Raw genomic sequence first — 24,734 nt, 5'->3', positions numbered from 1 at the left:
TTGGAATACTTGAAACGGGATCTCATTAGAGATACATTTATCTTCAATATCAGAAATTGAGAGACTCAAAACGAACGGCAACAGCAAAAGCTCTTAAAATACGGCCACAAGCAAAAGCTTCGTAAAACGTGCCAAAGCATTCGAATTAGGTGATTATAATCAAAGTGTGATAAAAACTCCCAGAAAAATAACGCCATTACATATCCTGAACGGGGACCTAATGTCTACAACTAACAGCTGGGGGTCAAAGCAGGACATTCAAAGGATGCAAAAACAGTTCAATACAAACAGAAGAGTCAAGGAGCAGCTCGAAACCAGTGCCGTAACCTCAGCACTGTATTCGCTTCACTTATCCAAATTTAACAAGCAATGTTTGTCGGATACATCAGAGTCGGACAACTATGGTAAACTAGATTTGACTGCTGATCTGTATATCGAACTCAAAAACTCGAAGATTATTTTCTGGGATTTCGAAATGGAGATACGAGCTGTCTTGGAGAGCCGGTGACGACCATTAACGAGGGTCTGGCTGACAAATTTCCACAATTTTTCATAAGAATGGGAAAAACGGGTCTAAAATAGTTTATCCAATGAGCCGGTAGTAGTATGGTAATCCGCCATATGACTGTAGGGGGGGGGGGGTCCGACCCCCCCTACAAGACTTTCAACCTTTGAAAAAGGCAATTTTGCGTCTAAGTTTTTTGTTCTAGTGAAAAGGCGGATTACCATACTTGTATTTTTTAGGAAAGTTTCATGTGGGCATTCATATTTGGGAAGTTTTGGAATAATTCTTCCACCGCGCGCATGAAGGGTATTCATTTTGTAAGTTGAACTTTTATTCCATTTTGGAGAGTTGGAATTGTTTAAACTTGTCAAGTTTTGTTTATGGTTATTAAATTTAGGGGGAATTAAATCAAAGCGGCGGTCTACCTTGGCATTTTGTTTTTCAAAGTTAAAGTAAAATAATTGTCAGTGTTTGGGGGATTTTTACAAAATTGCTTTTACAGCGAGAGGTAAAAGTGGGGGTAAAATAAACTTGGAATGGGTTTGCAATTGTGGTTGGGTAAATTGGACTGCCAAGTTTGAGACTGGTGGAATGCCCAGAGTAGTTTTATGAGTGTCTGCAACTTTGATAAAACTTATTGCTTCCAGGGCATTGGAAAGGGTCTTAAATTGGGAATTTTATTAGAAATAGCACCTTATTTCTTGTGTGAATTGAGCTAGAAACGCTTGACTAAGAACGAAGCCTTATGAATGAAAGAAACAAGTTAGGACACAACCGGTTTGCACTACGTGTGAGCTTACTTTTACAGATTCGGAGGAAAAATTGAATCACTTTTCCAATTTTCATAGAAATCGGTATTTAAAGCACTGCAAAAAGTGTGATCAGCCAATTTTTCTCTTATCCCAATTGTCTCAGCACCGTCGCCATAAGAACTGCCTCATATTAAATCCCCTTTACTGTTTCAAGTCCCTTTGTTCTGGTAACATTAAAGACCAAATTTGTCCTTTCTGTAAAACAGCTTTTTCTACAAAAAAAAGAATTATATTTGCATCACTTATGTAACCTTTGTTAGGGAAACAAAGTGGGCAAGACTTTTGCCAGGAGAACGGGAAAATTCAGCTAAAGTAAGCGTTTTAGTATATTATTAGCCTGATTTATTAAAAACACTATTTGATTAACAGTATTTTATTCTTTGTAATTTGAAACTTTCCTTTCTTATTAAAGATGTACTAATTCAAAATACAGAATAAATACCATTTCAATCAATCTCAGAGTCATCTATATAAGCACGGGTGCGTTTTTTGAGCAATAGTGGAGACTCTTCACTGCTTTGCAAGGTAGATTCTTGTTCTTCTCGAGCAATTGTTGGTGTTAATAAAGTCTCGCTGCTGTCTGCTTCATAGTTCGTTTTTGGACTGATAGCCTTTCTTTTTTTGGTTTTTTTTCAATGAGAAGTTTTCAGTACTCGTTGAAGTGGTAGGGCTCTCTTCCGCTTCAGTCAGAATAAAAGGATTGGGGGTCTCCTGATTGGTTTCATCATCTTGATCGGATATCAAATTGAAATCAACAACATCATTCAATTGTTCATTTGAGTATGAGGGTTGATTAAAACCAGGATCAGGGGTCTCCCAACCAGACGCTTCTCCTCCTTCAGGTAGGTCAAAAACAGTGTACATTCCGGGGGTTTCTACTCCCCAGTCCACGTCCTCACAAATTTTTTAGCGAATAGTTCTTCTCTCAGACTGTAATGTCCGAACGGTATTGTCGTTGTACGGTCTGTGTTGATGTATCGCTTATCATCGTAGGCACCTAATGCAATCTTATTGACACAAACAGTTTGAATTTGATGCTTTTCAGAGCTAAATTTTATGTTTTCAAGTCTCAAAAGATCGCCTTTCTGTAATGTTTTTCTGAGCATTTCGTGTGTTAGTTTGGTCTGTGCATACTTCTTGGTCCCCCTGGCAGACATTTTAACATTCTGCCCTGCAATTATTGAGTATAATATAGATTTTAACGCACAGAACTCTTCAATTGGTGTGCCTGCAAGTTCGTCCTTAAACTTGAGGACAGTTTTTTCATTGGATCGATTATGTAGTTGATGATTTTCTGGGAAGTTCGACAGATCAAAATGGCTTCTCAACCTTGAATTTTCGGCAAAATCTTGATAGAAGTTCGGACTTTTTATTTTATAAATAAACGAATTTGTGTCAGAATAGAAAAGAGTACACTCGGTTTTGATCTTCATAACATTATAATGGAAATCCATCATGAAGAGCTTAGGAAGTTCCAATATGCTAGCTCCTACTATTGTGGGTTTTGTCCAACTAATTGACTGTTTCTTCTGTTTCTTCTTAGTGATTAGGGAAAGGTCTTGATCCACCATTTTGATTGAAGAGATGGTTCCTTGCATGGTGGCGTTGAGTATTTCAACATCATTCCTAACAAAAGTTACGGTTACTCTATTTCTTAGGCTTTCACACAGCTTGCCGAATGCGGAGTTAGACATTAATTTATAAAAATCTTGATTCAGTTTTGATTTTGCTTGCTGACCTTTGTTGGTGTTCAGTTGAATGTAGGTTGAGAGCCATTTTGACTGACAGAATTTGACTGCGCGATGCAACTTGTTGTCTTTTATTCCATTCGATATGAAAAACTTAAGGTTCCGGTAATGAGTGACATAGTTCATTTGTGAATGATAAGTCTGTCTCAGTTTTTTAATTTTTTTGTTTGAAACGTTTAGAGCAGTTTTCAGTTCAGATTGCTTTTCGCTCAACTCTATAGGATTAACAGCTTCTTTATCTGATATGAGAGGAAAGTCACTGTGTTTATGATGTAAATCATCTGGGTAGTGAAGGTCCACTTCTACAATATATCCTATATCCCCCTCATCGTCTGTGCTCAGAATGTCTTCTAAACTGATTTCCTCTACAATTTCAAAGTCCTTGAGGGGGAGAGGATAATGTAGCATGACTCCGCCGTAAAGGTTATTCGCATCATTGTACAGTATGTACGATGGTTCTTTTGATTCATCAAAATTGCTGAGGAGTGAATTGTTGGCAATTTCTAAGCGAGAACTGTACACTGATGCAAACCGCCCCGGATCATTCTTTCCGTTAAATCTAAGATGTTACGATCTGTTAACAATTCAAGATCGGGCTTGCAAACTTCGAGGCAGGCGCTCCCTGACAAATTCGAAGCGGTATAAAACTGAACGCAATCGAGCACGTAAATCTCATAGCACACTGTTCTTAGTTCCTCAAATCAGCAAGCTAGTTGGAGCAGATCTCCTGTTAAATAGAGCTCAAGAAAGTCTTTGAGATGGACACAGTCGAACTCTCTGAACGGTTTCCGGAGTTGTTCAAGTTGTTCTTGCATGATATCAATTTTGTTATTACAAATCCAGCAGCAGTTGTACGCTTTTTTGGAAGGTGCCACTCCATTGAATATAGGAAATATAGGAGTTCTATGATATTTAACCTCTATGCTCGCACGCTAATACTTTTCTGTTTATACAGATCAAAAATTGCTTTACTTCTTTTTCATATGAAGATCCGAATTGGGACAGTTACATTTAACTTCCTCTACAATTTACAGTTTAACATTTTTACATTTACAGTTTAACATTGTAACTTTTCGTCTTTACTCCACACTCGTATAGCCTGCAAGTGGATGATACTCGACCCTTGTGTAGGAATTTGGAATAGTTCCGTAAATAGGCGCAGTCTAAAAAAATCACGAACACTGTTGGATATCTTTTTTTTGGAAAGGATAGTCACCAGAAGCAGCCTTTCTTTGGGGAAAATGCAGGCCATACGCAAAGCTTGCGTTTCTAACAAAAAAGAAAACTGATCTTGGAATACTTCTGGGCCTTACCTCAAAGCAAGTGATCCTTCCAAATGAGCCAACAATCAAGGAATCAAATTCCAACCCAACTTCGGCGTGCAAACATGACAGACAAACTCGAAACATGCAACAAAAGGCCAATTTGGAGACCAAATGTCGTAGAACAAAATAAAAAAGAATAAAGTGTGATGATGAATCAAGGACAGTAGCAGATAAGAAAGGAAGTTGACTCCTATATCTAAGAAGGTAGCAAACAAGTTCATACAGAGGACCCCCACGCAAACATCGCAAACATCGAAGTTGAAGACCTCTTGAGGTTGAAGGAAAGAATTTTTATGAGGAAACGAAATATTACGTTGGACAGATTTACATTTTGTAGTCACAAACAAGGCAAAGACGATCAATTGGACCAAGTCTACGGGACAATTACCGAAATACTAAAAAATTGCAGATTGGAATACTTGAAATGGGATCTCATTAGAGATACATTTATCTTCAATATCAAATTGAGAGACTCAAAACGAACTCATAAAAACGGCCAAAAGCGAAAACTTCCTAAAACGTTTCAAAGCATTCGAATTCAGTGATTAAAACCAAAGTGTGATCAAAAGTACTCCGAGAAATTTAACGCCATTACATATGCTGAACACGGACTTAATGTCTACATCTAACACCTCGGGGTCAAAGCAGGACATCCAAAAGATGCAAAAACAGTTCAATACAAACAGAAGAGTCAAGGAGCAGCTCGAAACCAGTGCGGTAACCTCAGCACTGTATTCGCTTCACTTATCCAAATTTAACAAGCAAGACCCCCCCCCCCTACAAGAATTTCTACCTTTGAAAAACGCAATTTTGCGTCTAAGTTTTTTGTTCTAGTGAAAAGGCGGATTAAAATACTTGTATTTTTTAGGAAAGTTTCTTGTGGGTATTCATATATGGGAAGTTTTGGAATAATTCTTCCACCGCGCGCATGAAGGGTATTCATTTTTTCAGTTGAATTTTTATTGCATTTTGGAGAGTTGGAATTGTTTAAACTTGTCAAGTTTTGTTTATAGTTATTAAATGTTGGGGGAATTAAATCAAAGCGGCGGTCTACCTTGGAACTTTGTTTTTCAAAGTTAAAGTAAATTAATTGTCAGTGTTTGGGGGATTTTTACAGAATTGGTTTTACAGCGAGAGTTAAAAGTGGGGGAAAATCAAAATTGGAATTGGTTTGCAATTGTGGTTGGGTAAATTGAACTGCCAAGTTTGAGACTGGTGGAATGCCCAGAGTAGTTTTATGAGTGTCTGCAACTTTGATAAAACTTATTGCTTCCAGGGCATTGGAAAGGGTCTTAAATTGGGAATTTTGTTAGAAATAGCACCTTATTTCTTGTGTGAATTGAGCTAGAAACGCTTGACTAAGAACGAAGCCTTATGAATGAAAGAAACAAGTTAGGACACAACCGGTTTGCACTACGTGTGAGCTTACTTTTACAGATTCGGAGGAAAAATTGAATCACTTTTCCAATTTTCATAGAAATCGGTATTTAAAGCACTGCAAAAAGTGTGATCAGCCAATTTTTCTCTTATCCCAATTGTCTCAGCACCGTCGCCATAAGAACTTCCTCATATTAAATCCCCTTTACTGTTTCAAGTCCCTTTGTTCTGGTAACATTAAAGACCAAATTTGTCCTTTCTGTAAAACAACTTTTTCTACAAAAAAATTGTATTTGCATCACTTATATAACCTTTGTCAGGGAAACAAAGTGGGCAAGATTTTTGCCAGGAGAACGGAAAAATTCAACTAAAGTAAGCGTTTTAGTATATTATTAGCCTGATTTATTAAAAAGACTATTTGATTAACAGTATTTTATTCTTTGTAATTTGAAACATTCCTTTCTTATTAAAGATGTACTAATTCAAATTACAGAATAAATACCATTTCAATCAATCTCAGAGTCATCTATATAAGCACGGGTGCGTTTTTTGAGCAATAGTGGAGACTCTTCACTGCTTTGCAAGGTAGATTCTTGTTCTTCTCGAGCAATTGTTGGTATTAATAAAGTCTCGCTGCTGTCTGCTTCATAGTTCGTTGTTGGACTGATAGCCATTCTTTTTCTGATTTTTTTCAATGAGAAGTTTTCAGTACCCGTTGAAGTGGTAGGGCTCTCTTCCGTTTCAGCGAGAATAAAAGGATTAGGGGTCTCTTGATTGGTTTCATCATCTTGATCGGATATCAAATTTAAATCAACAACATCATTCAATTGTTCATTTGAGTATGAGGGTTGTTTTAAACCAGGATCAGGGGTCTCCCAACCAGACGCTTCCCCTCCTTCAGGTAAGTCAAAAACAGTGTACATTCCGGGGGTTTCTGCTACCCAGTCGAAGTCCTCACAAGTTTTTTTTAGCGAGTAGTTCTTCTCGCAGACTGTAATGTCCGAACGGTATTGTCGTTGTACGGTCTTTGTTGATGTATTGCTTATCATCGTAGGCACTTAATGCAATCTTATTGACACAAACAGTTTGAATTTGATGCTTTTCAGAGCTAAATTTTATGATTTCAAGTCTCAAAAGATCGCCTTTCTGTAATGTTTATTTTGAGCATTTCGTGTGTTAGTTTGGTCTGTGCATACTTCTTGGTCCCCTTGGCAGACATTTTAACATTCTGCCCTGCAATTATTGAGTATAATTTAGGTTTTAACGCACAGAACTCTTCAATTGGTGTGCCTGCAAGTTCGTCCGTAAACTTTCGTCCGAACAGTTTTTTCATTGGATCGATCATGTAGTTGATAATTTTCTGGGAAATTCGACAGATCGAAATGGCTTCTCAACCTTGAATTTTCGGCTAAATCTTGATAGAAGTTCGGACTTTATATTTTATAAATAAACAAATTTGTGTCAGAATATAAAAGAGTACACTCGGTTTCGATCTTCATAACATTATAATGGAAATCCATCATGAAGAGCTTAGAAAGTTCCAATATGCTAACTCCTACTATTGTGGGTTTTGTCCAACTAATTGACTGTTTCTTCTTAGTAATTAGGGAAAGGTCTTGATTCACAGTTTTGATTGAAGAGATGGTTCCTTGCAAGGTGACGTTGAGTAGTTCAACATCATTCCTAACAAAAGTTACGGTTACTCTGTTTCTTAGGCTTTCACACAGTTTGCCGAATGCGGAGTTAGACATTAATTTGTAAAAGTCTTGAATCAGTTTTGACTTTGCTTGCTGACGTTTGTTGGTGTTCAGTTGAATGTAGGTTGTTTGAGAGCCAGTTCGACTGAAAGATTTTGACTGCGCGATGCAACTTGTAGACTTTTATTCCATTCGATATGAAAAACTTAAGGTTCCGGTAATGAGTGACATAGTCATTTTTGAGTGATAAGTCTGTCTCAGTTTTTTAATTTTACTGTTTGAAACGTTTCGAGCAGTTTTCAGTTCAGATTGATTTTCGCTCAACTCTATAGGATTAACAGCTTCTTTATCTGATATGAGAGGAAAGTCACTGTGCTTATGATGTAAATCATCTGGGTAGTGAAGGTCCACTTCTACAATATATCCTATATCCCCCTCATCGTCTGTGCTCAGAATGTCTTCTAAACTGATTTCTTCTACAATTTCAGAGTCCTTGAGGGGGAGAGGATAATGTAGCATGACTCCGCCGGAAAGATTATTCGCATCATTGTACAGTATGGACGATGGTTCTTTTGATTCATCAAAATTGCTGAGAAGTGAATTGTTGGCAATTTCTAAGTGAGAACTGTACACTGATGCAAACCGGCTCTGATCATTCTTTCCGTTAAATCTAAAATGTTACGATCTGTTAACAATTCAAGATCAGGCTTGCAAACTTCGAGGCAGGCGCTCCCTGACAAATTCGAAGCGGTATAAAACTGAACGCAATCGAGCTCGTAAATCTCACAGCACACTGTTCTTAGTTCCTCAAATCAGCAAGCTAGTTGGAGCAGATCTCCTGTTAAATAGAGCTCGAGAATGTCTTTGAGATGGACACAGTCGAACTCTCTGAACGGTTTTCGGAGTTGTTCAAGTTGTTCTTGAATGATATCAATTTTATTATCTCTGAGACTGTTTTTCCAGTTCTGAATGTTAGGCAGTGATGTTTCAGATAGCTTTTCAAACGAATCAACATATGAGTAGGGAAAACTTCCCTTTTTCTCAACAGCTTTCGTTGATCGGCTGAGTATCCTCTGTAGAAGTTGTCTAAGATTGTAAATTTGTCAGCAGGTAAGGTTTGGATTAGCTTATCTAAGCTACCTGGCATAAATTGGAAGCTGTCTATAAATCTTAGATACTCGTAAACAGTGACTTCAATTGTTTTGCGTTTTTTCGTTTCAATGTGTACTCCAAAGTTCAAGGCGATAAATTTTTCGTCATTAGTAGGAATAACGTTAATTTTTGTATCCTGTGAAGCTGAGTGAAGTGCTTTGACGATATGATGCATGTCATAATCCATCATATTATGCGCAACAATTGGTGTAAAATTGATGGTTCTTCGCTTCAGGTTACATTCATTGTGAGCATATCCAATGAAAATTCCAGTAAAATGACAATGATCTAGAACTTTTTCAGCATCGTTGACGAATTCATTATTACAAATCCAGCAGCAGTTGTACGCTTTTTTGGAAGGTGCCACTCCATTGAATATAGGAACTTTACGCTTCTGGTTGTAAAAAAAGCGTGCTAGTTTTTCCAGTTTAGCCAAAAGCCTTTCCATGCAGTCAGGTCCTGTATATGTGTCAAAATGTATCGGCGTAGGATTATTTCGCTCAATCACCATAATACAGTAACTGCAGGGTTGATGTTGTTCAATAATGCTTGTGCTAAAAATTTCGGGTTTGTCCTTGACAGTGGACACAGGTGTTATCAATGATTCTAAGTCAAGGTAAACCACAAATGGTGAAAACCATCTAGCTGCGTAATTGTTGAACACTAGTTTGTTTTTCCCTTGCTCGGGCATTCTGATTTGTACTGAGTCATTATTGTAACAAGTTTTTTGATGATTTTAAAACGATTCTTCAGATGCACAGACGTGGAAGCATTTTCGGCAAAGAAAGTTTATATCACGATAATCTTTACCGCTGATCTTTGAAACAAGCTTGAGTAAGTCGATGATTAATACCTAGTGATACTTTTCACCATCGCTGAGAAGAAGTAAATCCAGTATGAAGGGAAAGGTTTTTCCAGTTGATAATCGAAGCGGTAGGGGTTGTTTGTGATACTTAACAAAAAATTTTAATGAGAGAATTTTTTCGTGGTTCCGTTTTTTTTGTTTCTTAGAGATGAATTTCAGCTATTCTTTTTCACTTTTTATGTTTTGTTTTAAATTTTGTTTTTACTTTTAACTATAAGACACCACTGAAATTTTTTAAATTTTTCTTACCTGAAAACATTTACTTGAACTTCGTTCATGTCCTCAAATTTTGAAATGTCCATCAAGCTCATGGGCATATCAATGTCACCCACAGGTTGTTTTGGTGATGGGTTATCATTGCTGTAGGTAATGACGTTCGTCCTTGGTCTAAAACAATTGCGGGTGGTTCCAGAGTTTCTTTTTTAAACACCAGATGGTATCCTGCAGTGTAACAATGCAAGGAACAATTGTCATCGTTTCCGTTTTGGATGTTGAGCAGGTTTGAATCTCTCCTTAACAAATGCCCTTCTGGAAAAGGTATGAAACTGCTGCCACGGACAGGTACAAACCGTACCAGCTTCAGGGTAACTTTATCGATAGACAACAGCTGCCAACCGCTTCCGTGGCTAGAGAAGGAAACTAGTTTTATGACGATAGAATCCACTAGCTCTGTGTACGTTTCATCTGAAAGTCCAGTGTGATACACTGATACTGTCTCAGTATTGAAATAAACTGTAACATTCTCGGTTTGCTCTGCTACAGGTTTTGTGAGGCTCAATTCGACGGTCAATTGCAATTTTTGCGGATACTGGTTTGTGTGTTTTCTCACAATGTCTGAAATTTCCTTGCGTTTTGCGAAAAGGTACTCCATAATGTCCAAACTGTTGACTCAGGTGTAATCATATAATAGCTGATGCTACCATTGATCGAAGTAACTGTTGGTTTTACAGAGTTTATGTCTTCAGGAGCCATGTCATAAATAAGTAAACCATAATCCTTGTTGACATTATTTGCGTAATCAGTTTTTGATTGGAATCCGATTCGACATGAATAACAAATTTTAACCCTTGGTTTCTGGTGATTAGTGATGGAATGCTTGCGTAACAACAGTAGGTTGTTTTCATTTGCCGAACATTGCGAGCAACTGAATGTTAACACATCAGGAAAGATATTGTGTTTCCCTTTCATGTGTTTTTTAGGGATCGTCTGTCGCTGAGCTGCATAGAGCATTCTGTGCATTGTAGGCCCATTTTAAAGTTTTCTATATATAAAAAATTCCAAAAGAATGTTAACAAAATAGAAAAGTGCTCAAAAAGATACAAAAGATAATTTTTGGGAAAGAGTTAATTACAAATTGAATAAGAGAGTTGGAATAATTTAGGTGAAATAGTTTTGCTTGGACTGAAATAACTTTAAAAGAAAGACTAACAAGACCGAGAAATTTGGTCTGAATTTAAGTGAAAATTTTGAAAACCGTTGCGTGAAACTATGTAAATTGGTCCCGTGTTCACAATTCAAACTCTCAGTTATTATCAAAGTTTGGGTGTGTATGCTGTAAAGCGTTTGCTTTCTTTTATAACTAGTTTTTTGAGCTGATAACTTTTACCCTTGTGACCTAGTAAACATGGTCATTTATATTTCAAAACCAAAACATTGTAAAGGCATTGTGAATGAGTTACAGTAGAAAGCTGATAACAGGTCTATGTACTAACTTAATTGAACTAACCGTAAATTCGATCTGGGGGTTTCACTTAAGTCGATTTATTCTATATTTAAAACTTTAAGCTTACTAACAAAATCTTGCTTTAACGTTTAATTTCCAGAGTATTGATATACAATTGAACCTACCTAAGTTCAAAATGAAAAACAACACGAATGATTTTACGATTCATGTGAAATATGTTCCCTGATAATTCCATAACAGAAAGTGGTCAAAATTCTTCCTAATACTCCCCTCTAGCCTGCAGAGCAGTGAAATAAGAACCACTTACGCTTTCTCTTCTCACCAAGTTAAACACAGTTTCAGACCACCCCCCGTCAATTGGAGGCAAGCTAAGCTGAAATGAAAAAAAACAAACCAATTTTCAGATTTTTATAAAAGAATGAATTTTTCAATTGAAAATTGGATAATTTAAAGTTACATGTAAAAATTTAAAAATCAAAAATTTTTTACAAAAAATTTTTTGCTTTGGAACCTAAAAAAGTTTTTTTTGCAATTGCTATACACTCTTCTTTTGATTTAGGATACAAAATCAAAAATCGTAAATCCAGTTTTTGAGTAAACGAACAAAATATCATGAAATTTCGGTTTTTTTCTGTTTTTTGATAGTAAATTTTAGAATTCTTGAAAAATATATAAAATGTACTAATGATTTTTTGGGTCGAATTCTACCATTCAGTTCAACGGCTTTTGAAATTATGCTTACAAAATTAAGAAAAAGTTTTTGAAAATTTCAGAAATCAGAATTTTTTGTAAAAATAGGAATACATGTAAAAATTTTGAATGTGAAAATTTTGTGAGGAAAAACATTTCTGTTGAATCATAAGAAAAACTTATTTGCGCCTGCTGCACACTCTTTTTCCCATTGAGGCTGCAGAATCCAAAATAGTTAATCAGGTTTCAGAGTTTAGAAGAAAAATCTGCTTAAAAAAATTTTTTTTAATTTTTTTTTGGAAATTTTCAAAAACTTATCATATTTTTGAAAAGTTATTAGCAGTGCCTTCGAATTTTCTGGATGAATCCTTACTTTTGGTTCGACTGCTTCCAAAGTATGCTTCAAAAGTTGAGATTATACTAGAAAATTATTCACAATGTTTTTTATCAGTTGTTTTCTATACAAATTTTTGTTTCAAGAAAAATATTCCTTGAAACTTAGGTTTATTAGACATTGAAAAAAATTGCAATGTAATTTTTTCGTGTTAACCTTTAAGCAGTGCTCCTCCCGTTAGATTTCCCCTCTTAAACTGGTACAAAATTTCTCAGTGCTTCTAAAACAAAATTCGTTTTTTGTTACTTTTTTAATTATTTATCTTAGTCAAAAAGACTATCTAATAAATTTTAAATTATGAAGAAATGAAATCATTTTTAGAAATTCAAATGTTAGAAACATGCAGCGAAAGATAACGAACGCTGTTAAAGGACTGTTTTTACAAACTTTTTATATTCATTTCAATAAAAAGTAGTTATTCAGATTTGTCAAAGAGTTCTCGCATTGCTGAAATTTTCATCTTTTTCGGAGCATTGACAACAGAAGGGGTTTCTGTGTTCTCAGGCGTTTTTGAGAAGTTTTTGGTTGGCGTGCTTTCATGCCCTTGGTTTCCGGCGTCCTGCGGAGGAGTTTCAAAATTGTCACCAGATAGGTTGCGCAGTAGAGTATCGCTTAAATTTTGTGAGCTGTCAAAGTTGATCCACAAATTGTTGTTTTTCAAACTTGAGAAAAGAGATGGGCTTGGACGTGTGCTGCCTGGTCTCGACGTGGGGCTGGGGTCTGTAGTAGGAGTACAGAATGGAGACGGATTGAGGGTGATTCTGGAGACCTTGGAAGCCCCCAAAGATCTGCTAAGTTGTCACACACTTGCAAAACACCGAGCTGGTTTTCATAGAAAGGAACGCAGTCGCAATCGTATTTATAAATAATTTTCTTTGTTCCCACTGGTAGATTTGATATATAATAAGTATGCAGAGGGTCAGAGAGTGTTGAATGTGGTATAATACCTCCTGATGTAATGAAACTCCCGCTGGTTGATTGAGGTTTGTCTGACAACTGAGCAATGAAATTCACATAAATTTTTGGTATCATACAATGGATTTTTGTTGTCCAGTCCTTTTTTTCGTTTAAACATTTTTGTTGTACGATCACAACAAAGTTTTCATGCATTGTTTGGTAAACGATTGTGCGTTTGAATGAGTTTTCTGTTTCTGATAAAATATGGTAAGACATTGAGAAACACTAAGGAAAAAAGAAGATAAAATGAGATTTTGTTTAAGTTTCAAACGAAAACAAAAAAAAATTGTTTAAAAATTGAAGTTGAATAATATTTCTGTAAACTTGAATAATTTTGGAATAAAACTTGAAGCCGACAATGAACGTACATTTAATTCACAAAAGGCAATTATTTAAAGTGTTTCAAGCATGATCTTGAATATAAAACTGTATTTCAGCAAGTAGGTACGTTGTTCAAAATATTTAACTGGAAGGTGTTTGGCTCACAGTTTTGCACACTTTTATAAACAAATGTCTATCAACACACCCAGGGTCAAAAATATTTCTACTTTCTAATTGACTTTATGTATTCAGGAATCGTAAAAATATGGGTTTCAAGCGTTATTTTCAAGCTAGAAGATAACACGGAATGCACTGACAAACTCGTTGTTTCGTTGGAAATACTATAGAGATATATGTTTGATACATTGCAGTTTGCAATTACTGTTCCTGGTTGCTAAACATGTAGCTAAACACGCAGCTACCGTGTATATAAACGCTGTTTTTTTACAAATTATTCTTATCAGTTGAAGAATGTGTGTGTGTGTGTGTGTTCAGATCAATCTTGTTGTTTGTTGGCAAAACTGTAGAGATACAAGTGTTTGACACATGGTAGTGTACAATTACTGTTTTTGTTAGCTAACCATGTAGCTAAACATACAGCTAACATATAGATAAACGTTATTTTTTACACATTATTCTTATCAGTTAAAAAATTCTATATTTAGCTCACACGTGTGCGTGTGTATGTGTTCAAATTTCATTTCCAGAGAATTCATCGGTATTTCATTTTCAAAGTGAAACAGCTGGACTCAATAAGTTGAGAAAAGAATTGTACAATGTCATTTACAGCTGAGAAAGACGCCGGGTTTGGAGACGCTCATTTCGACGTTTCTAAAAGTGAAAAACGTTTGATTAGAGCAACGATTAAGTCTAATGAAAAGACTGGAAGTTACGTATTTTTAAAATTATTCAAAAAAGCTGAACATGACTATGAATTTCAACAAAGAATTACACTAACATTTGAAGAGTTTGAAAAATTGATGAAAAAATCTCCAAAGATATGATCCACCGCTAACATTTTTAATGATACTGATATAACAGCTGAAGCAACGCCAGCAAAGAAACAAAAGTTGAAGCAAAAAGACGACGACCACGAATTATCTGAATAAAAGAACCGTTTTGACAAAATGATGGAGACTATGTACGAGCGCTCACCTGCTTACTTTGAACAATTTCAAATAAATTTTAGGTTTTTCGTTTCAGAATAAAAACCATCTTCAATGTTTGCCAGGATTTACGCTGTTTGTATGCATTTTGAAAACGGCTATTGTGAATTGTTACCCTCTAACCATTATCATGTGTTGTTTGATGTGTCTGAAGTTTCTACGAAAATATTAAAACGAAATAAGCTTTATGCAGTTCCTTGCTTGTACACAACCTTCAAATCTTTTTTTTCAAACGGAGTCACAGTGGAGACAACTGGAGAGATTTTCGAAAAACTCAAACTAGCTGTGAAAAACAATGGTTCAGCGCCGCCGACAAAAGGAGAAGCAACCAGCATTCAGAAGCCCTTACCAAATTTGAGCAGTGCCTTGAGCAAAAGTCACCGCCCAAGTGGAACTGTTGGTTATAAATCTCTGGATAATGCTGAGAAAACATTGAATCAGCAATTACAAACTGACCGGATGTCAACTGAAACTCTAAAGAGATTTGAAAACATTTTGTATGGTCCTCATTCTGGTGCTTTTGCCAAATAATGGATGTTTTTGTGAGTGGCTATGGAAAGTTAGATATTGACAATGATGTTTTGTGTGTACGCTTAGTTTTTGAAGAAAAAATAAAGTTTTGAAAAAAAATTTATTTAATAAAATCATGTTAGTAGTGTTAGAGCATCATATGAAGCGCAAAACGTATCAATTCAACATCACTCATTTTTACAATTTCTTTTCCATCAAAAAGATAATGAGCAATATAAATACAAAATAAGCCACACAATATTGAGTTTGGTTTTCGAATTGGCTGGTTTCTTAGCAATTCATACAGTTTGTATATTACCAGCAGAGGAAACAAGTCTATTGTGCAAATGTTTATATGAAGCTAGATTTTGTCCCAAGGGATCCGCAAAAATATGTTCTCCGTTCCTTCGACAAATAAGTATCAAATGTGTTTCAATTGATTGAGAAGTTGATACATTCACAATAATGAAACTGTTCTGAGATAAGTGCAGCGGACAATTGTCAGCTGCAAACACACCATAAAATTTGTACTTCAAACGTTTACATCCCTGAACGAGGTTATTTATTTCATCTTCATTCATCAATTTGTACGAATATGATTTTTCGAAACTCTTCTTGCAGAGTCGATAAAAATTGTGCTCGCTTTTTCACCAATTATGAAAATTTCAATATTACTGGGCAACGCGGCTGAAAACTTAAGTTCAATTGAAATTAAACAATTGGCAAGTTAAGGGTGAATAAAATCATGTGAAGCCTGCTGAGTGCTGGTGAGATCAAACACCATATTAAAATGGTTAGGGTTTTCAGACAAACTTATTCCATGTCCATTGTCAATATAGACTAAACCTGACATTGTGTTGAAGTACAAGCGTTTTACTTCAGCTGTATTTATGGGGCTGTCTGCAACGGGAAGTCCATTTCAAAAAATACATATCTGCTCCAGAATAAATTTAGAGTTGTTTGCTTCCTAAGAAAGCTTCATTTGTGTTAAGACAAATGGCAAGACGTCGAATAGGCTCTCTGCTAAAAACATCTTCCTGTTTCCAACTTTGCAAACCAGTAGAAGCCAGAAATGTTTTTGTTATAGTTTCCAACTAAAGATAGGACGCTGGGCTTGTTAGTAAAGTTTTTTCAATGGCAGAAACGACGTTGTCGTTCAATGTCATTTTTCTCACATACAAATTAGCTTCTATAATTTTCACTTTGTATGAATTTCCAGCATCGTCGGATATTACAACAAAATCATCTATTGATAATCGAAAGGAAATTTGCAATGTGACTCCACTCAAAAGATGTCGATCACATGTAAAAAAATCTACTGCCACTTTTCCAAAAAAATACATTCAGCACATTGTCTAACCAATGCTTTTCGTCTGTTAACTTCAGCTGTTGCTATCGCTCCAGGATTATCCTTGTACGAATAACCTTGGCAAGCCAACCAAGTAGCTTTTGCGTCTTTGTTGTGAGAAAATTCAGTTTCAATGAAACTTTTGTGAGCATAATTTTCATTTGCATTTGAAGTTTTCCGTCTGTTGGCAGATACTGTACAGTCAGAAAACAGTGAATGTAAAACATTATTACAGAAGTCAGGAGCGGCTGTTTTGGTTACATCTGCTGCAGCTCCAGCATCATATTTTAAATCAGCTTCAGAAGCCTGAACTATCTTGCATTTGATTTCCAGGAAAATTTTTTGTAGATTAGTAAAATTATTTCTGTCTCCAGCAACCTCAAACTCAAGCATGGGTCCGTTAGGACTGTAAACTGGCCCTACTTTTTGACAAAAGCTCCCATCAAAAGTTACAAGAAGCGCTGGTTTTTCGAATAAGTCCAGGGATTTATGTGTTGCCTCTGTTGATAACATATTATCGATCATCTTTAACTTTGGCAAAGAAATCCGACCGACTTCTCTTTGGCTGTTTGTATTTTGAAATGATCACCTTTCTTTTTTTTGCTACCTTTCCTTGCTTTTGAACCTGATCGTTTAGATCGTCTACGATTAATTCGCCTTTGTCTCATTCGCAGTGCCAATGAGCCTCCTGTTTGCTTTTTGACTGTATTTGATCTCGTGTTTTTCAGCGCTTGTTTTGGAAATTTTTTTACTGACAACGTCCATTAACACTGGTACGCTTTGTAACAGAAGTTCTTTTCCAACACATTTTGCTGCTGGTAAAATAAATTTTCTTGCAATAGGTAGAGCGATTCCTCCGATGCCACTATCTAAAGCTACAAAGCCGCTACCTCTTTGCCTATAGTATCCCGAAAAATAAGGCAATGCAGATGCTTGATTGGTGTAGTATGAATCCATTGCTTTTAGTCACCAAATTTTTTGAACTGTAACGTCAGAATAATTTTACCAGTCCCTGAAAAGGGGACTAATTGACCTGTTTCGGTGCGTAGTTCTATAGAAATTGACTGAATCGTATTTGAAAGAAGTTTTTTGTAGTCCAAATTCAAAAAAACTATTCTGTGTGTTGGTTCAAGCTCGCAGACGCTACCGTTTTTCAACCGTTGTTTTGAATCAATGACTCCTAATAAAGGTGCTTTCGCATCGCTCACGTATTGATACTCAATAATGTTTGTAGAAATGAATATCAAATGTTTTCCGGCGCACAGATCAGCTGGAAAGTTACCCATAAAAGCTTGGTATCATCTTTTTTCATCAGTTTATTTGCAGTTGTGTCCATTTTGTACCCAATGTGTGTTCGTCGTCCATCAGGGACACCCTTGAAACCAATAATGCTCGGAATTTCATCGCTTGGAGACGTAATACCCTCGTTTTTTCCGAAGAGAATTTCAAATTGACCAGAGCTTTTAATTTCTCTGAAAGAACGGTTCTTTTAATGGTAGCTAACAACTGTGGCACAGTATCAAAAGTTCTTGGCATGAAAGCTAATCGCTCACCGTTGTATGGAAGTGATATGACATTGGCTCCAGAGTTATTCCATTGGTGATCTTCTAAACCACTTAAACTGTAAGAAATTAGGACTCCGTTTGTGATGTGTTCTATTTTTGTTGGAAAACTAATTTCACTCAAAGGTACTCTCCAGTCTCCCAACAGTTCTATTTCATCATTGAAAAAATTCCTGAATGAAGCCAATGTGTTTTGATCGAAGATCTCCATCGAAGCGGAGGAGATTACATGTACCGTAAATTCATCTTCAAAACGTTTACTTGCCATTTTGCACAGGCGACTCTCGAACTAATTGGAGTTCGGGTTGATAGAATTTACCCTGAATAACTTCCTTAGCGGTATCGATAAGAAAATACGTTGGAGGGTTCAATGTTGAGATAGACGAAATTTCAAAAATCTCGTCTGTAAAAGACTGTTTGTAACCCTTTCCGAACGTCTCATCTTTTTTCAGTATTCTTACAAGATCACCGACAAAGAATTTTGGTTTTTGAGAATATGTTATATTCGTAATCAACGATACCAGTCGCGGAACGTCTTTTTTCGTTACTTTGTTTGGAGCAAGATTGATTGTTCGATTAACTCTAGAATTGATAGTTTTAACAAATTAATCCAGTTTATCTATATACGAATAGGTCCACTTTTCTTCTAAGTATCTGTATATTATATTTTTGAGGGAACGTATATATCTTTCAGCAAAAGCAGACTTTTTCTCACTGAACGTACTGTATAAATGAATTCCTTGTTTATTGCAGAGGGCTTTGAAAGCACAGAGGAATTCTGTGCCATCATCGACCCAAACTTTTTTAAGTTGTTTATGTTTGATCATCTTTTTGAAAGCCTCTGCAGTTTCTGTAGCATATTTTTTTTTACTGGTTCAACTCTGAGATATCTTGACAGACAGTCAGGTGCAACAAGAAGGTATTTTACACCACTGTTGTACTTTGCAAGTTTATCAACAAATGCTAGATCTACGGACCAGATCTCATTTAGGTCGTTAACAATTACTTTAAGCTTTGTAAATCTGAGGCGACGTGAACGATATTTGGTGAAGGATGGTTTCGTTTCCAGATACATTTTTACTTTTTTCCTTGATATTTTACTCAAATTCTGCAGTCGTTTTGCGTTTCCAAATGACGCAGTTCCTTTTAAATAGAGGTTATCAAGTTTCTTCACACCATCTATAGAAAACTCAGTCTTTTCTACTCGTGTCTTTGTCTGTCTTCTTTTTGCTCTCATCGACTTTTGGCTTTGCACTTTTTTCTTTTGTCTCAGATCTTCCTCTTGGTTGTTTTTGTTGCTGTTTTTTTTGTTTTCAAGTCGGTTGCTCTTCCTCTTCTTCGCTGTAAAACTCATCGAGAAGTTTTTTGCATGAGTATTGTAAACCAAGTGAGCTGCTATATCAAGTTCACTCAATATTTTTGAATACTTTTGCACGTCAATTTTTTTGGTAGGTTGTTGTAAATTGTACAAGAATTTTGTCACCTTCACTCCTTGAGGTTCATTTTCAATATGGAGAACATTATTCTCTTCACTAAAAGAAACAATATCGGAATCAATTTTTTTTCAGGATTTTTGCAGCTCTTTTTGTTTTATTTTCATCCATTAGTTTTAGTTCCAGCATTATTGAGTCAAAGCCTGAATCTTTCCTTTTTTTCACAACAGGTTCGATTTCACTGTCATCACTAACAAATGATTCTGATATTACATCATCTGGATGACATGTTTCATCACCGATACTCCTTGTTCTCGTGTTCATTCTATGAGTGCTTGTGTCAGCATCTTTTTTTCCACTGCTCTGCTCAAAGTTTGCATTAGATCTTTGTAGGAGCGATAACTGAGTGGCTTTGTGTTGATATATTGGATTATCAAAAGTTTCTTCCTTGGTTGGATTTTTTGATATGAACATCCTCTTGGGGATCAAAACAAATTCTTAAGCATGCATTATTTGACTTTTAAGTAAAGATAGCACGAGAATCCCATTGCCTTGATAAGTTGCGATTTTCTCGTCGAAAAATTTGCTTTTTCTTCAGACTTTTTTCCCTTTGATAATAACTGCTGAAATGAGTCCTCTTGATTTTTTAGTAACTGTTTGTTGACAGGAGCATTGCCATTAATTACATTGAGCAAACACTCGCACAGAAAATTTAAAAAACTGTTTGGTGCTTCTTCGAGGAACTTTCTGAAATTACTAACAGACAGCTCGAGCATTTGCTTTAGCATACATAACTCTTTCTCTCTCATCTGTTAATTTAGTTATGACCGCTTTGGAGGAAGGTAGATAAAAAAATGTTGGGCCTGGTTGTACAATATTTGAACAATAACGCAAGGAGTCTGAAGTTTTTGGATCCAAGTCGATGAAAAGGTGTCCAAAGGGTAATTTTGTTGCTAACTCGTAGCTTTCTTTTAAAAAATTTGTGTTGTTTGACTGTTTGCCAATATAGGTGATCTGCTGTATGTCTCTAGATGATTTTGAACAAAATGGTGTGGGTTGTGTTGAGATCAATTGTTCTTGAACATTTACTCTGTTGGAATAAGTTATGTTTAACGTAAATGACCATAATATTTCTATGACGTCCAGCAGTTGCGAGTTTAGAAAACTCTTTGTCATTGAAAATTTCCTCGCAAGAATCGTCAAAAACAAGCAGACAGTTTTCCAGCTGTGAAATGAAATCAAATTCAGGAAACTTTGTGGAAAAAAAGTTCAAGTTACGCTCTATAGAGCTTAACTTTGGTTGCTCATGTTGATAGAAGTAGTAATTAGATTTAAATTTTGGGTAAAAGGTGTTTCTCAGTAGCATTTTGAATATGAGCTTAATGTTACCACAGCATGATGGCCCACAAACAGCCATGAATAGTCTATCGCTTGTTGAAATTATCTTATTCATAGCTTCGGATTAGGAAGCGCGTAGCCAACTGTGCATGAAAGCAATGAAAACCAAAATGTTGACTCTTCACAATCAAGTTGAAAAAACACAAGTTTGATCAAGGACACACCAATAAGAAACAGTATTATTACGATTTGAGTAAAAGACACTACCTCTGATCGTGGTAGTCTAGAGTTACAAAATTTCCATGAGCGTCTCTTTTGATTTTCTTCATTGAAATCTAAATCATTCAAACCTATTCCAGCAGGGGAATCTATCTGATCTTCTTTATCACTCATTTCAAAAGACGTTTTGATCAAAAATGAATTAAAACATTAGTTTTTTTGTGTCAGCTCATTATTTTGCTAGTAACTTTCTCAGCAATAAAAAATTCATATGTAGTATATCTAGAGTCTTTGCCTTCTTTCTTGTAAGTCACTTTGTAGTTCGATTGCATGCCACAATCCTTTGCGTAGTAGACAATTGATTTCACGTTTCCTTTGATGACTACCTGCTTTATTTCATCAGGGAGACTTTCGTCGTCCAGGGTCACTTGAACCGGTGCTGGCGACTTGTGAATAGGTAAAGGGGTTAGTTTCAGTCTTTTCGTTTTCTCTTGTAAAGACATGGTACATTTGGAAATATTCGAGCAGTGAAAGATATTTCTTCAGCGTTTCAACCTCAGCTATGTTGCAAAGAATTTGTTGTTTCCTCAAAATAGATTGCCACCGTGATTCTATTTTTTCCTCTCTGACCAAAGATACAGTTATTTCATTATCATTCGTTATGCAACTGCATACTCTCAAACTTGGAGATAAATTCACTTGAAGAACTGAAGGAGCTACCTTCTCCATTTGACGGCTCATTGGTGGGCATTGTTAGCCAATAGAAATATAACTGGGCTTTTCTTTTAGCACAATGTCTTTTCTTTTGTTTCTCTGGTAAGTTGAAAGAGTGCAAAGCACAAGGAAAAAGTTTAATCGGATGAAAAATTTCTTCAAAATTGGGGCATTAAAAGGTGTCCAAATCTACAACTTCCTTCTGCAACAGGGTTTGAAGTGATTCGGATTTCTCTTTTCCTTTTGCATAGAACTTTCCGGACGGAAAACGAAGTTTAATTGCAATAAATATTTGGGATAGAAACCAGTAAGGTTAACTGCCAGTGTTCCAAGATAAACCGTGTAAGAACCTACTAACCCACTGATGAGATATCTTCTCACTAGCGGAAAGGGAATTGTATGGCAGTGGTGGTAGAAATAAGATTGTGTCTGAATAATTGTTCGAGCAAATCGATAACTCTTTTATTATAAAACCGGTCTTTTTGTGACGAAAATCTTCAAAATCTAAGACAACAACTTCAGAATTTAACATTCCAGCAAATTATACAAATTGCTTTTAAACGTTTTCACGAAAAGGCAAAACTTTAGACCAGTCATGTGACCAATATAAGCATTTGTGATTGGACAAGGTAAAACCTATGAATGTCCAGGGCCTTTCTGACTATGCTCTGCAATAAACCCTGAAGCGTCGTGAAGTTTCGCATGTAATCGAAGGAATTTATAAGACTTCAGATAAGTGTCTAACGAGGAGTTGTCTATACCAATAAGGCCACCATATGGTCTCAATTTGAGAACTATTTCCAAGTTAATGTCTGGGTCCAAATAAAGACATGCTGCCAAAAAGTATACAAATCGTTCACTATAATCCGGATAGTCAACTTTTATTTGTTTTTAAATTTCATGAATTTTGTTCAAATCTATGGTTGCTATGGTTGTCATGCTGATTCTCAAACAGAGAAATAATTAAATGAACAAAAGTTGCTTTTATGTACGAAAATAATCAAGTCAACAAAAATTGAAAGTAGAGATCTTATCTGAGAAAATTTTCAAGTCAACAAAAAAAAACAGTTTTGAATGCTCTTTCATAGTGCAAAATCCATTTCAGACCATTTTACGACTTTAAAAAACTTTGAAAAAATTTCGAAAAAATTTTTGAAATTTTTCGAATTTTTTAGGCCGCCGGTGTCTTATATTGGATTTTTTAAGTTTTCACCAAAAAGATTTAGTGAAAGTCTAAAACTCAGCTCAGACCTAATCCTACATAGACCAAACAAAACTTGACAAGTTCAAACAATTCCAACTCTCCAAAATGGAATAAAAGTTCAACTTACAAAATGAATACCCTTCATGCGCGCGGTGGAAGAATTATTCCAAAACTTCCCATATATGAATACCCACATGGAACTTTCCTAAAAAATACAAGTATGGTAATCCGCCTTTTCACTAGAACAAAAACTTAGACGCAAAATTGCGTTTTTCAAAGGTAGAAAGTCTTGTAGGGGGGGGGGGGGTCGGATTATGGCGGATTAACATACTACTGCCGGTTAAAAAATTTGGATTGATGAATTGTCCTTTAGAGTATAACAAATTGAAAGTAACTTCGTGGAAGGTATTAGTTGTACCTAATATGTACAAGCTACTAATTGGCGGAGGCATATTCCCGAGAATCGGTGTAAATTTAGCCAGAATCACAGAAAGTCAGTCTTTGCTTTTGAATATTTTTTCAACCAAAACAGAGAATTGTGTAGAGAAACGGTAAATAGAGATAAATCTATCAAAATTGATTTGGGGTCAAACGATCTCATCGAGGCATATCTTACGATTATCAAATGCCAAGCAGTGCTTGCCTAATGGATGTAATAGGGAAAGTTATCAACAAAGACACTCGAAGAAAAGCATGATTTAGAACCCTCGATCTGAAATACAGTAAATTTAAATTAAATCCAGAAGCTTCAACACGTTGTAATTTTAATATCATAAGAGTGAATGCATTGATACTTATTGGTTCGAAAACAGCTTTCTGGATGAAATCATAATTGTTACCCGAGGATCAACCTCGGAACATTTGGTAGATGTGCATGCGTGCCTAAAAATACTTGACAACAAAAAAGTTTACGACTAACCTCACAAAAGATCATTTTGCAAAACAAGAAATTTTTGGCATGGTTTTCACACTTCCTATTCAAGAATGAAATATCTAACTTCAAAAACAAAAGCAATTCTTGATCTAAAATCCATAAAATATTTTGAGCAGATAAGTTCAATCATGGGATTGGTGCATCACGTAGCTATTTTTTGTTTCCCAAATATAGCCTAACTATGTTACCCATTCGAAGTTTTGTTAAAAAAGGGAACAAAATTTGTAAGATTTAACACTCACCAATTACACTTTGAAAAGTTTAAGAAAGAAATAGCAATCCTCGCCGAAAACCCATACTTTTCTCAAAGTTAAACACGCAAGTCAGATGCAACGCTGCAAAAAAAGACTTAGCTAGTGCTCGTGAAAAGCAAACACAAGTTGTGTGGAAACTCATCTCCTATGCTTCTCGAATGATAAAAGTCTGCGGACAAAAATACGGTGTAGACAAGCTAGAAATTTCACGAGTCGATTGGGCGATAGAACACTTCAAACACTATCTCTACGGAAATATTTTTGCTGCGGCAATTGATCATTGAGAACTACTCTGGTTTTTAAGCCAAACAAAGTCAATATCACAAATCAAAATCGTTTAACTCGTTGAATTGACAGGCTCATCTCGTTCAACTTGAAAATCCAACATTTACCTGGTTCAGATTTGGGATTTGTAGATAGTTACCAGTGTCATCAAACCATTCCAGGGAAGCGCATATATATTAGGTATCTGCATGATGAAAAATTTGTGGTAGCTTAAATCAACATGACTAAACAACATAATTA

The sequence above is a fragment of the Convolutriloba macropyga genome, chromosome 10 (assembly GCF_964194025.1).
Source record: "Convolutriloba macropyga chromosome 10, txConMacr16.3, whole genome shotgun sequence".
NCBI classification, from domain to species: Eukaryota; Metazoa; Xenacoelomorpha; order Acoela; family Convolutidae; genus Convolutriloba; species Convolutriloba macropyga.
This window is presented reverse-complemented; position numbering follows the sequence as displayed.